A 13,634-nucleotide genomic window follows, 5' to 3' on the forward strand; every position below is an offset into this window, starting at 1 on the left:
GTTGAGTTCCAGATGGACAATCTTCAGCAGCCTCTTCAGCCTGAGACGGTGCTCCGCTTCGGAAGTCTCGAGTTCATGTCCCTCGACGGTGGCTACGACATGGTACTCCTCCCCTCGCAGTACGACAACCACGACGGTCGTCGGCTTGCCTGGCGGAGGCGAACTCGACGATGGCATCTCTCCGCGGCAGAAGAGGAACGCCCGGGTTTGCCCCGCCACCCTCCTCGCCGAAGGAGGAGGAGACGGGGCAACTGTGGCCAGGCAGGAGGCGGCACCTCGTCGGCTGTCGGATCAGAGCGAGTCGATGACGCCGGCACCCCTGCGGGGGACATGTCGGGAGTCGTCCTCACACCTGAGACAACGACGGATGTCTCTTCCCCGCAACGTGCCAACCCCAAGCGAACTGATGACGCCAGCACCCTCACGAAGGACTTGTTGGACGTTAGCCTCGTACCTGAGATAATGGTGCAGTCCGTCCCCGATGCGACTTCGCCACCGTCCATCAACCAAGAGGTACCATCCGTTTTCCACCCTGTTCCCTTTAGATTCAGCTTCGACCCACCGAGCGACCTCGCTTCGGTGAGCGCGTTCATGAGGGCATATCCTGACCTTCCGGGGTACTATATGTGGTCAACTTGGGACTGACTGACAGCCGTCTCAACCTCTGGACCCGCGGGTTCTAAGGAAGAGGACGACCTCAACGTCAGTTGGGATTTCTCCAGACTCCGTGATCCCGGTGCCATGCGTGACTTCATGTCTGCATGTGACCACTGCCTCTCCGACTGCTCTGATGATGGTCATAGCCTTGACGACGAGGGTTGCGACCCAACTCGCGAGTGCTTCCACATCGATCAGGAGGATCACGGCGGAGAAAACCACCTTGGTATGCCAGGAAGTGACGGCGCCCTTGCACCTGCGTCTCGCGTTGAGATCCCGCGGGAGCTAGCTGTGGTCCAAGTCCCTGCGGGGGGTCAGGACACACAACTTGAGCAACTCTGCGAGATGCAGGCCAAGCTCGACGAAGAAGCGGGGCGACTTGTGCAGCTCCGACAAAACATCGAGCAGGAGTGGGCAGGCCGGGCGCTCGCCGAAGGAGCGCGTCATCGGGCCCGGGACGTCCAGCGTCGTATCGTTGATGATGCCAGGGCATTACTGCCTCCGGCCTTCAACGGGGCCGGCCAGAACCTAGCTGCAGTGGCGATGCTACTTCGAACAATGCCGGAGCCATCCACCACCGAGGGCGCGACGTATCCAGGGCGAGCTCAAGGGCCTCCTAGAAGACGCCGCTGTCCGACAAGCCGAGAGCTCTGCCTCCCGGAGGCGAGGAGACCCCTCGGAGCATCGCGCAACGCCCTCTAGACGCATGCGGGAGGCCTCGGTCCACACCGAGCGCACACAGGACGGGACGCCTGCAGCCCTGGATCGCCTCGGCACCGAGCAACACCGCCGCGACCGTCGAGCCCGACTCGAGGAAAGGGTGCGCCGAGGCTACCACCCCAGGCACGGGGAACACTATTGTCGGCGTTCTGAGACCGGGGGGTCCCTGAGCTGACGAGTGAATGTCGCCGCGTGCCCCAGCCCAGATGGGTCGAGCGTGAGGGCGAGCGCGAAGGGGGGAGAGCGAGGCGGCCGAAGACCGGCGTGAGAGAGGTGGGAATCCCGCGGCCTTCGTGTTCGTCCCGCGCCCAGGTGAGAGCACCTAGAGGGGGGGGGGTGAATAGGTGATCCTGTAAAAACTTCAAACTTAAGCCACAAAAACTTGTTAAGTGTTAGCACGATTATTGCCAAGTGGCTAAGGTGAAGTCTCAACAGTCTCAACAAAACACAGTACCACAAGAGAATCAAGCACAGAGTGACACAGTGGTTTTATCCCGTGGTTCGGCCAAGACCAACGCTTGCCTACTCCACGTTGTGGCGTCCCAACGGACGAGGGTTGCAATCAACCCCTCTCAAGCGGTCCAAAGACCCACTTGAATACCACGGTGTTTTGTTTTCCTTTCACTATCCCGTTTGCAAGGAATCTCCACAAATTGGAGTCTCTTGCCCTTACAAGTATATGATCACAAATGAAACACAGAGTAAGGGAGGGAAACAACACACACAAATCCACAGCAAAAGCGCACACACACGGCCAAGAATCGAGCTCACAAGACTATCTCAGAGTTCTCACTTAGAACAGAGCTCGAATCACTTAGAAACACAAACGAATGCGCAGAGACTTAGTGTGGATGATCAAGAATGCTCAAAGGTTGCTTGTGTGTCTCCTCCATGCGCCTAGGGGCTCCTTTTATAGCCCCAAGGCAGCTAGGAGCCGTTGAGAGCAAATCCGGAAGGCCATCCTTGCCTTCTGTCGTCGGGGGCACCGGACAGTCCGGTGCACACCGGACACTGTCCGGTGCCCGATTTGTTTCCTTAAACGGCGAAGACGACCGTTGCAGACCGTTGGCAGATCTGGCGCTGTTGGCGCACCGGACATGTCCGGTGCACACCGGACAGTCCGGTGCCGTCTTCCGACCGTTGGCTCGGCCACGTGTCCCGCGCGGATTGCGCGGCCGACCGTTGGCCCTGGCCGACCGTTGGCTCACCGGACAGTCCGGTGCACACCGGACAGTCCGGTGAATTTTAGCCGTACGCCGCCGGCCAATTTCCCGAGAGCGGCCAGTTCGAGTCGCGCCAGCCTGGCACACCGGACACTGTCCGGTGCACACCGGACAGTCCGGTGCTCCAGACCGAGCTGGGTCTTGGCAGCACACAGCCAAGTCCCTTCTCCTTTTCTCTATTCTTCTTCTTTCTGTTTCTAACACTTAGACAGATATATTAGTACTTAAAACCAATGTACTAAGGCTTAGAAACATACCTTTACTTCATGATTTTCACCTTGTTCATCCATGTACATAAATTCCCAATTAAGCACATGTGTTGGCACTCAATCACCAAAATACATAGAAATGGCCCAAGGGCACATTTCCCTTTCAATCTCCCCCTTTTTGGTGATTTATGCCAACACAACATAAAGCAACTAGAACAAGTGCAAACTCACTTCAAATAAAATAAATTTAAGTTTTATTCAATTTTGGCATATATGGATCATCCTTTGCCACCACTTGGTTTGTTTTTGCAAATCAAACTCAAATCTCTATCTCTAAGTCAAACACACATGTTGAAGTATAAAGAGAGTCATTCCAAAAGAGATTGATCAAAGATTTCAAAAACTCCCCCTTTTTCCCATAATCAACACTTCTCCCCACAAGAAGCCAACTTTTGAAAATAGAGACAATAAGAGACAATAAAAGCTTTTGACAAAACAAAAACTCTATTCTACTATTTTCAAAATCTCTCAAGTGGTAGCTGATCCATTTATCACTTTGGCCTTTATTTTCTCCCCCTTTGGCATCAAGCACCAAAACGGGATCAATCTTGGCCCGTTAACCCCATTGCCTCACCAAAGTCTTCAATTAAGAGCAAATGGCAATAAGATTTCATGAGATGAACTTGGAATTAGTTACCCTCTCATCGGAGTGCAGTGGAAGTCTTTCATGGTCCAAGTCCACCTTTTCCTTTTCAATCCTCCTTCGAGACTAAATTATCAAACTCAAGCACAAGGTTAGTCTCAAAGGGTCAAGTTGTAACACATCTCCCCCTAAACATGTGCATCACTTTGCAACGGACTTGTGAGGTCCAGGGAGGGTTTGTACAACTTGAGCACCACAATAAGCAACAAAATGCAGAATGAACCTGATCAAATGCATAAACACATGTATGCTACAATTCAATCCAAGTTCCGCGAATCTAAGACATTTAGCTCACTACGCAGCCTGCAAAAGGTCTTCTCATCTAGAGGCTTGGTAAAGATATCGGCTAGCTGGTTCTCGGTGCTAACATGAAACACTTCGATATCTCCCTTTTGCTGGTGGTCTCTCAAAAAGTGATGCCGGATGTCTATGTGCTTTGTGCGGCTGTGTGCAACAGGATTCTCCGCCATGCGGATAGCACTCTCATTGTCACATAGGAGTGGGACTTTGCTCAGATTGTAGCCAAAGTCCCGGAGGGTTTGCCTCATCCAAAGTAGTTGCGCGCAACACTGACCTGCGGCAACGTACTCGGCCTCAGCGGTGGATAGGGCAACGGATGTTTGTTTCTTAGAATTCCATGACACCAGGGACCTTCCTAAGAATTGGCACGTCCCCGATGTACTCTTCCTATCGACCTTACATCCAGCATAGTCAGAGTCTGAGTATCCAACTAAGTCAAAGGTAGACCCCTTTGGATACCAGAGCCCGAAGCAAGGCGTAGCAACCAAATATCTAAGAATTCGCTTCACCGCCACTAAGTGACACTCCTTAGGATCGGATTGAAATCTAGCACACATGCATACGCTAAGCATAATATCCGGTCTACTAGCACATAAGTAAAGCAAAGAACCTATCATTGACCGGTATGCTTTTTGATCAACGGACTTACCTCCTTTGTTGAGGTCGGTGTGTCCGTCGGTCCCCATCGGAGTCTTTGCGGGCTTGGCGTCCTTCATCCCAAACCGCTTTAGCAGATCTTGCGTGTACTTCGTTTGGGAGATGAAGGTGCCGTCCTTGAGTTGCTTCACTTGGAACCCAAGGAAGTAGTTCAACTCGCCCATCATCGACATCTCGAATTTCTGCGTCATCACCCTGCTAAACTCTTCACAAGACTTTTGGTTAGTAGAACCAAATATTATGTCATCGACATAAATTTGGCACACAAACAAATCACCATTACAAGTCTTAGTAAAAAGAGTTGGATCGGCTTTCCCAACCTTGAAAGCATTAGCAATTAAGAAATCTCTAAGGCATTCATACCATGCTCTTGGGGCTTGCTTAAGTCCATAGAGCGCCTTAGAGAGCTTACACACATGGTCGGGGTACCGTTCATCCTCGAAGCCAGGGGGTTGCTCCACGTACACCTCCTCCTTGATTGGCCCGTTGAGGAAGGCGCTCTTCACATCCATTTGAAACAACCTGAAAGAATGGTGAGCGGCATATGCTAGCAAGATACGAATGGACTCTAGCCTAGCCACAGGAGCAAAGGTCTCCTCAAAGTCCAAACCTGCGACTTGGGCATAACCTTTTGCCACAAGTCGAGCCTTGTTCCTCGTCACCACCCCGTGCTCGTCCTGTTTGTTGCGGAACACCCACTTGGTTCCCACAACATTTTGCTTCGGACGAGGCACCAGTGACCAAACTTCATTGCGCTTGAAGTTGTTTAACTCCTCTTGCATGGCCAACACCCAGTCCGGATCTAGCAAGGCCTCTTCTACCCTGAAAGGCTCAATAGAAGAGACAAAGGAGTAATGCTCACAAAAATTAACTAATCGAGATCGAGTAGTTACTCCCTTGCTAATGTCACCCAGAATTTGGTCGACGGGATGATCCCTTTGAATCATCGCTCGAACTTGAGTTGGAGGTGCCGGTTGCGCTTCTTCCTCTATCACTAGATCATCTTGTGCTCCCCCTTGATCAAGCGCCTCCACTTGAGGTACCTGTTCGTCATCTTTGGTTGGGGGTTGCACCATAGTTGAGGAAGAAGGTTGATCTCGTTCATCTTGTTCCTGTGGCCGTACTTCTCCAATCGCCATGGTCCGTATAGCGGCCGTCGGAACATCTTCTTCATCTACATCATCACAATCAACAACTTGCTCTCTTGGAGAGCCATTAGTCTCATCAAATACAACGTCGCTAGAGACTTCAACCAAACCCGATGATTTGTTGAAGACTCTATACGCCTTTGTATTTGAGTCATAACCTAACAAAAACCCTTCTACAGCTTTGGGAGCAAACTTAGAATTTCTACCCTTCTTCACTAGAATGTAGCATTTACTCCCAAATACACGAAAGTACGATACATTGGGTTTGTTACCGGTTAGTAGCTCATACGACGTCTTCTTGAGGAGGCGATGAAGGTAGACCCTGTTGATGGCGTGGCACGCCGTGTTCACGGCTTCCGTCCAAAAGCACTCGGGGGTCTTGAACTCTCCTAGCATCGTCCTCGCCATGTCGATGAGCGTCCTGTTCTTCCTCTCTACCACACCATTTTGCTGTGGTGTGTAGGGAGCGGAGAACTCATGCTTGATCCCTTCCTCTTCAAGGAACTCCTCCACTTGAAGGTTCTTGAACTCGGACCCGTTGTCGCTTCTTATCTTTTTCACTTTGAGCTCAAACTCATTTTGAGCTCTCCTGAGGAAGCGTTTGAGGGTCCCTTGGGTTTCAGACTTATCCTGCAAAAAGAACACCCAAGTGAAGCGGGAAAAATCATCAACAATAACTAAACCATACTTACTTCCCCCTATGCTTAGATAGGCGACGGGTCCGAAGAGGTCCATATGCAGTAGCTCCAGGGGTCTTGAAGTGGTCATCACATTCTTGCTGTGATGCGCTCCTCCCACCTGTTTCCCTGCTTGACAAGCTGCACAAGGTCTATCTTTTTCGAATTGAACATTGGTTAGACCTATCACGTGTTCTCCCTTTAGAAGCTTGTGAAGGTTCTTCATCCCCACATGTGCTAAGCGGCGATGCCACAGCCAGCCCATGCAAGTCTTAGCCATTAAGCATGCATCTAGACCGGCCTCTTCTTTTGCAAAATCAACTAAATAAAGTTTGCCGTCTAATACACCCTTAAAAGCTAGTGAACCATCACTCCTTCTAAAGACAGACACATCTATATTTGTAAACAGACAGTTATATCCCATATTGCACAATTGACTAACAGATAGTAAATTATATCCTAGTGACTCTACTAAAAACACATTAGAGATAGAGTGCTCATTAGAAATTGCAATTTTACCTAACCCTTTTACCTTGCCTTGATTCCCATCACCGAATATGATTGAATCTTGGGAATCCTTATTCTTGACGTAGGAGGTGAACATCTTCTTCTCCCCCGTCATATGGTTTGTGCATCCGCTATCAATAATCCAGCTTGAACCCCCGGATGCATAAACCTGCAAGGCAAATTTAGGCTTGGGTCTTAGGTACCCAACTCATGTTGGGTCCTACAAGGTTAGTGCAAATATCCTTAGGGACCCAAATGCAAGTTTTGTCTCCCTTGCATTTTGCCCCTAACTTCCTAGCAACAATTTTCTTATCCTTTCTACAAATAGCAAAGGAAGCATTTAAAGCATAATAAATTGTGGAAGGTTCATTTGCTATTTTCCTAGGAGCATGAATAACATTCCTTCTAGGCACATGATGAATAGCATTTCTTTTAGGAACAACATTTCTCCTAGTAACATTTCTATCATACACATAAGAGGAACTAGGAGCAAACATGGTATGAGAATCATAAACATATGAATCATAAGCATCATGACTTACATTTCTAGTTTGTCTTCTATCATGATACAAAAATGCATGGTTCCTTTTAGCACTAGTAGCCATAGGGGCCTTCCCTTTCTCCTTGGCGGGAATGGGGGCCTTATGGCTTGTTAAGTTCTTAGCTTCTCTCTTGAAGCCAAGTCCATCCTTAATTGAGGGGTGTCTACCAATTGTGTAGGCATCCCTTGCAAATTTTAGCTTATCGAAATCATTCTTGCTAGTCTTAAGTTGAGCATTAAGACTAGCCAGTTCATCATTAAGCTTGGAAATTGAAACTAGGTGTTCACTACAAGCATTAATGTCAAAGTCTTTACACCTAGTACAAATTTCAACATGTTCTACACAAAAATTGGATTTGTTTGCTACTTCTAATTTAGCATTTAAATCATTGTTGACACCTTTCAAAGTAGAAATGGTTTCATGACAAGTAGATAGTTCAAAAGAAAGCATTTCATTTCTCTTAACTTCTAAAGCATAGGATTTTTGTGCCTCAACAAATTTATCATGCTCTTCATACAACAAATCCTCTTGCTTTTCTAAAAGTATATTCTTTTCATTCAAGGCATCAATTAATTCATTAATTTTGTCTATCTTAGATCTATCTAAGCCCTTGAACAAACATGAATAATCTACTTCATCCTCATCACTAGATTCGTCCTCACTTGAAGAAACATAGGTAGAGTTGCGAGTACATACCTTCTTCTCCCTTGCCATAAGGCATGTGTGACGCTCGTTGGGGAAGAGGGTTGATTTGTTGAAGGCGGTGGCGGCGAGTCCTTCATTGTCGGAGTCGGACGAGGAGCAATCCGAGTCCCACTCCTTGCCTAGATGCGCCTCGCCCTTTGCCTTCTTGTAATGCTTCTTCTTTTCCCTCTTGTTTCCCTTTTCCTGGTCACTATCATTATCGGGACAGTTAGCAATAAAATGACCAAGCTTACCGCATTTGAAGCATGAGCGCTTCCCCTTGGTCTTGGTCTTGCTTGGCTGCCCCTTGCGACCATTTAGCGCCGTCTTGAATCTCTTGATGATGAGAGCCATCTCTTCATCGTTGAGTCCGGCCGCCTCAATTTGTGCCACCTTGCTAGGTAGCGCCTCCTTGCTTCGTGTTGCCTTGAGAGCGAGAGGTTGCGGCTCGTTGATCGGACCATTCAAGGCGTCGTCCACATATCTCGCCTCCTTGATCATCATTCGCCCGCTAACAAATTTCCCAAGAACTTCTTCGGGCGACATCTTGGTGTACCTGGGATTTTCACGTATATTGTTCACCAAGTGAGGATCAAGAACGGTAAATGACCTTAGCATTAGGCGGACGACGTCGTGGTCCGTCCATCGCGTGCTCCCGTAGCTTCTTATCTTGTTGATAAGAGTCTTGAGCCGATTGTATGTTTGCGTTGGCTCCTCGCCCCTTATCATTGCGAACCGTCCAAGCTCGCCCTCCACCAACTCCATCTTGGTGAGTAAGGTGACGTTGTTCCCCTCATGAGAAATTTTGAGGGTGTCCCAGATTTGCTTGGCGTTATCCAAGCCGCTCACCTTATGGTATTCATTCCTGCACAAGGAAGCTAGAAGAACAGTAGTAGCTTGTGCATTCTTATGAATTTGTTCATTAATGAACATGGGACTATCCGAACTATCAAAATGCATTCCACTCTCTACAATCTCCCATATACTAGGATGGAGAGAGAATAGGTGACTACGCATTTTGTGGCTCCAAAATCCGTAGTCCTCTCCATCAAAGTGTGGGGGCTTGCCGAGTGGAATGGAGAGCAAATGAGAATGTGAACTTTGCGGAATACGAGAGTAATCAAAAGAAAAGTTCGAATTAACCGGTTTTCTTCTCTCGTAGTCGTTGTGGTCCTCGTCCTTTTGGGAAGAAGTAGACTCGTCGCTGTCGTAGTAGACGATCTTCTTGATGCGCCTGGTCTTCTTCTTCTTCCCTTCCTTCCGTCTTTGGCCCGAGCCGGAGTCGGTAGGCTTATCGTCCTTCGGCTCGTTGACGAAGGATTCCTTCTCTTTGTCGTTGATCACTATACCCTTCCCCTTAGGATCCATCTCTTCGGGCGGTTAGTCCCTTTGTGAAGAGAACGGTTCTGATACCAATTGAGAGCACCTAGAGGGGGGGGGTGAATAGGTGATCCTGTAAAAACTTCAAACTTAAGCCACAAAAACTTGTTAAGTGTTAGCACGATTATTGCCAAGTGGCTAAGGTGAAGTCTCAACAGTCTCAACAAAACACAGTACCACAAGAGAATCAAGCACAGAGTGACACAGTGGTTTTATCCCGTGGTTCGGCCAAGACCAACGCTTGCCTACTCCACGTTGTGGCGTCCCAACGGACGAGGGTTGCAATCAACCCCTCTCAAGCGGTCCAAAGACCCACTTGAATACCACGGTGTTTTGTTTTCCTTTCACTATCCCGTTTGCAAGGAATCTCCACAAATTGGAGTCTCTTGCCCTTACAAGTATATGATCACAAATGAAACACAGAGTAAGGGAGGGAAACAACACACACAAATCCACAGCAAAAGCGCACACACACGGCCAAGAATCGAGCTCACAAGACTATCTCAGAGTTCTCACTTAGAACAGAGCTCGAATCACTTAGAAACACAAACGAATGCGCAGAGACTTAGTGTGGATGATCAAGAATGCTCAAAGGTTGCTTGTGTGTCTCCTCCATGCGCCTAGGGGCTCCTTTTATAGCCCCAAGGCAGCTAGGAGCCGTTGAGAGCAAATCCGGAAGGCCATCCTTGCCTTCTGTCGTCGGGGGCACCGGACAGTCCGGTGCACACCGGACACTGTCCGGTGCCCGATTTGTTTCCTTAAACGGCGAAGACGACCGTTGCAGACCGTTGGCAGATCTGGCGCTGTTGGCGCACCGGACATGTCCGGTGCACACCGGACAGTCCGGTGCCGTCTTCCGACCGTTGGCTCGGCCACGTGTCCCGCGCGGATTGCGCGGCCGACCGTTGGCCCTGGCCGACCATTGGCTCACCGGACAGTCCGGTGCACACCGGACAGTCCGGTGAATTTTAGCCGTACGCCGCCGGCCAATTTCCCGAGAGCGGCCAGTTCAAGTCGCGCCAGCCTGGCACACCGGACACTGTCCGGTGCACACCGGACAGTCCGGTGCTCCAGACCGAGCTGGGTCTTGGCAGCACACAGCCAAGTCCCTTCTCCTTTTCTCTATTCTTCTTCTTTCTGTTTCTAACACTTAGACAGATATATTAGTACTTAAAACCAATGTACTAAGGCTTAGAAACATACCTTTACTTCATGATTTTCACCTTGTTCATCCATGTACATAAATTCCCAATTAAGCACATGTGTTGGCACTCAATCACCAAAATACATAGAAATGGCCCAAGGGCACATTTCCCTTTCACCAGGTCGGGTGCGCTTGCAGTAGGGGGTTACAAGCGTCCACGCGGGAGAGGGAGCGAGCGGCTTCGAGCGAGCGCGTGTCTCGTCCTCGTCCCCGCGCGGCCGACCCTCTCTAAGAGGGCCCTGGTCCTTCCTTTTATAGGCGTAAGGAGAGGATCCAGGTGTACAATGGGGGGTATAGCAGAGTGCTACGTGTCTAGCGGAGGAGAGCTAGTGCCCTAAGTACATGCCGTCGTGGCAGCCGGAGAGATCTTGGCACCCAGCTGGTGTGATGTCGTGGCCGTCGGAGGAGCGATGGAGCCTGGCGGAGGGACAGCTGTCGGAGCGGTTGAATCCTTGCTGACGTCCTCTTGCTTCCGTAAGGGGGCTGAGAGCCGCCGTCGTCACAGAGTATGCAGGGCGCCATCATTGCCTATCTGGCGGAGCGAGCCAGATGGGACGCCGGTCTTGTTCCCTGCGACCCGAGTCAGCTCGGGGTAGGGTGATGATGGCGCCTCCTGTTGACGTGGCTGGCCTGTGCCCTAGGTTGGGCGACGTGGAAGCTCCTCCGAAGCCGAGGTCGAGTTTGTCTTCCGTAGCCGAGGTCGGGTCCGAGCCCCAGGTTCGGGCGAGGCGGAGATTGCCGGCTGGTGCCGGGGCGGAGTCCGAGCCCTAGGGTCGGGCGAAGCGGAGTTCGTCGTCTTTTGGGGCCGAGCCCAAGTCCGAGCCCTGGGTCGGGCGAGGTGGAGATCGTCGTCTTCTGGGACTTAGCCCGTGTCCGAGCCCTGGGTCGGGCGGAGCGGAGTTCGCCGTCTTCTGGGACTTAGCCCGTGTCCGAGCCCTGGGTCGGGCGGAGTTCGCCGTCTTCCGGGACTTAGCCCGAGTCCGAGCCCTGGGTCGGGTGGAGTTCGTCGTCTTCCGGGACTTAGCCCGAGTCCGGGCCCTGGGGTCGGGCGAAGCGGAGTTCGTCGTCTTCCGGGACTTAGCTCGAGTCCGAGCCCTGGGTCAGGCGGAGTTCGCCGTCTTCCGGGACTTAGCCCGAGTCCGAGCCCTGGGGTCGGGCGAAGCGGAGCTTCCTATGGTGCCTTCGGCAGGGCCTGACTGCCTGTCAGTCTCACTCTGTCAAGTGGCACCGCAGTCGGAGTGGCGCAGGCGGCGCTGTCCTTCTGTCAGGCCGGTCAGTGGAGCGGCGAAGTGACGGCGGTCACTTCGGCTCTGCCGGCTGGGGGGCGTGCGTCAGGATAAAGGTGTCAGGCCACCTTTGCATTAAATGCTCCTGCGACTTGGTCAGTCGGTGCAGCGATTTGGTCAGGGTTGCTTCTTAGCAAAGGCAGGGCCTCGGGCGAGCCGGGAATATGTTCGCCGCTGAAGGGGGGCCTCGGGCGAGATGGAGATCCTTCGGGGTCGGCTGCCCTTGTCCGAGGCTAGGCTCGGGTGAGGCATGATCGAGTCCCTCGTATGGACCGATCCCTGACTTAATCGCACCCATCAGGCCTTTGCAGCTTTGTGCTGATGGGGGTTACCAGCTGAGAATTAGGAGCCTTGAGGGTACCCCTAATTATGGTCCCCAACAGTAGCCCCCGAGCCTCGAAGGGAGTGTTTGCACTCGCTTGGAGGCTTTCGTCGCACTTTTTTGCAAGGGGACTAGCCTTTCTCGGTTGCGTTTTGTTCCGATGGGTGAGCGCGAGCGCACCCGCCGGGTGTAGCCCCCGAGGCCTCGGAGGAGTGGTTTCACTCCTTCGAGGTCTTAATGCCTCGCGTAATGCTTCGGCTGGTCTGGTTGTTCCCTCATGCGAGCTGGCCGTAGCCCAGGTGTACGGTCGGGTCCCAAGTTCTCGGGCTGTTATGTTGACGCTGTCAACGGTTCGGCCGGAGCCGGGTTTGCGAGAGCAGCCCCCGAGCCTCTGCACAGGGCGAGAGGGCGATCAGGGACAGACTCGGCTTTTTTACATACGCCCCTGCGTCGCCTTTCCGCAAGGAGGAGGGGGGAAAGCGCCATGTTGCCCTCGATGGGCGCCGAACATGGTGTCTCCGGTGAGCTGCAAGCGGGTGATCCGAGTGGACGTCCGTGCCCCGTTCGTTAGGGGTCGACTAGGGGCCCAGAGGCACGCCCAAAAGTACCTGCGGGTGATCTGCCGGACCCGGTCCCCTGGCGATGGGGTCCGAGGGCTCGATGCCTCCCTCTGATGGGATTCCGTTACAAGATCGTTCCCGCCGGTCTCGGAAATGTCCTAGGGTACCTCGGGAGCGCAGCCCGAGCCTTGGTTATGTATCGAACGTACCCATGGTCATCCCTCGCTCGGCGTCTGAGGCGGCTGTGAACCCTTCGGGGGCCAGCCTTCAAACCCCTGATCAGTAGTGGGCGCGGAGCCCGAGTAGCCTGAGGCGGTCGTTGAACCCTTCCGAGGGGCCGGCCTTCAAACCTCTGACCAGTAGTGGGTGTAGGGCCCACGTGATCTGAGGCGGCTGTCGAACCCTTCCGAGGGGCCAGCCTTCGAACCTCTGATCAGTAGGGAGGCTCGGGGCCTGGTTCCTTCACGGGGAAGGATCCTTTTCGGGGTATCCCCCTTTCCCGGTCCCTGTTGCAAGAGAGAGAAAGAGGAAAAAAGGGAAAGGATACGAAATCGAACGACGCGGCGTACCTTTTTTGACGCGGTCATTATGGCGAAGGCGAAGCGTCGCCCGCTTCTCCTGCCAGAGGCGCCGCTTGTCCCGCTGCGGAGTTAATGCGACGGGGCGAGTGGTTCGTGGGGCAGCCGTTGCGCGTGCGCGAGCCGTTTGAGGAACGGATCACAGGCGCATTGTCTTCACGCCGTGAGAGAGGGTTCTCTCGCTGCCCCCGGACGGGACGTGAGCTTGGTTGATGATGTGGCCGCTGCTCCTGCCCGCCTGCCACCGCCATTACTGCCGGTCCATTTTTGGCCGCAT

This window comes from Zea mays, chromosome 7, assembly GCF_902167145.1.
Source record: "Zea mays cultivar B73 chromosome 7, Zm-B73-REFERENCE-NAM-5.0, whole genome shotgun sequence".
NCBI lineage: Eukaryota > Viridiplantae > Streptophyta > Magnoliopsida > Poales > Poaceae > Zea > Zea mays.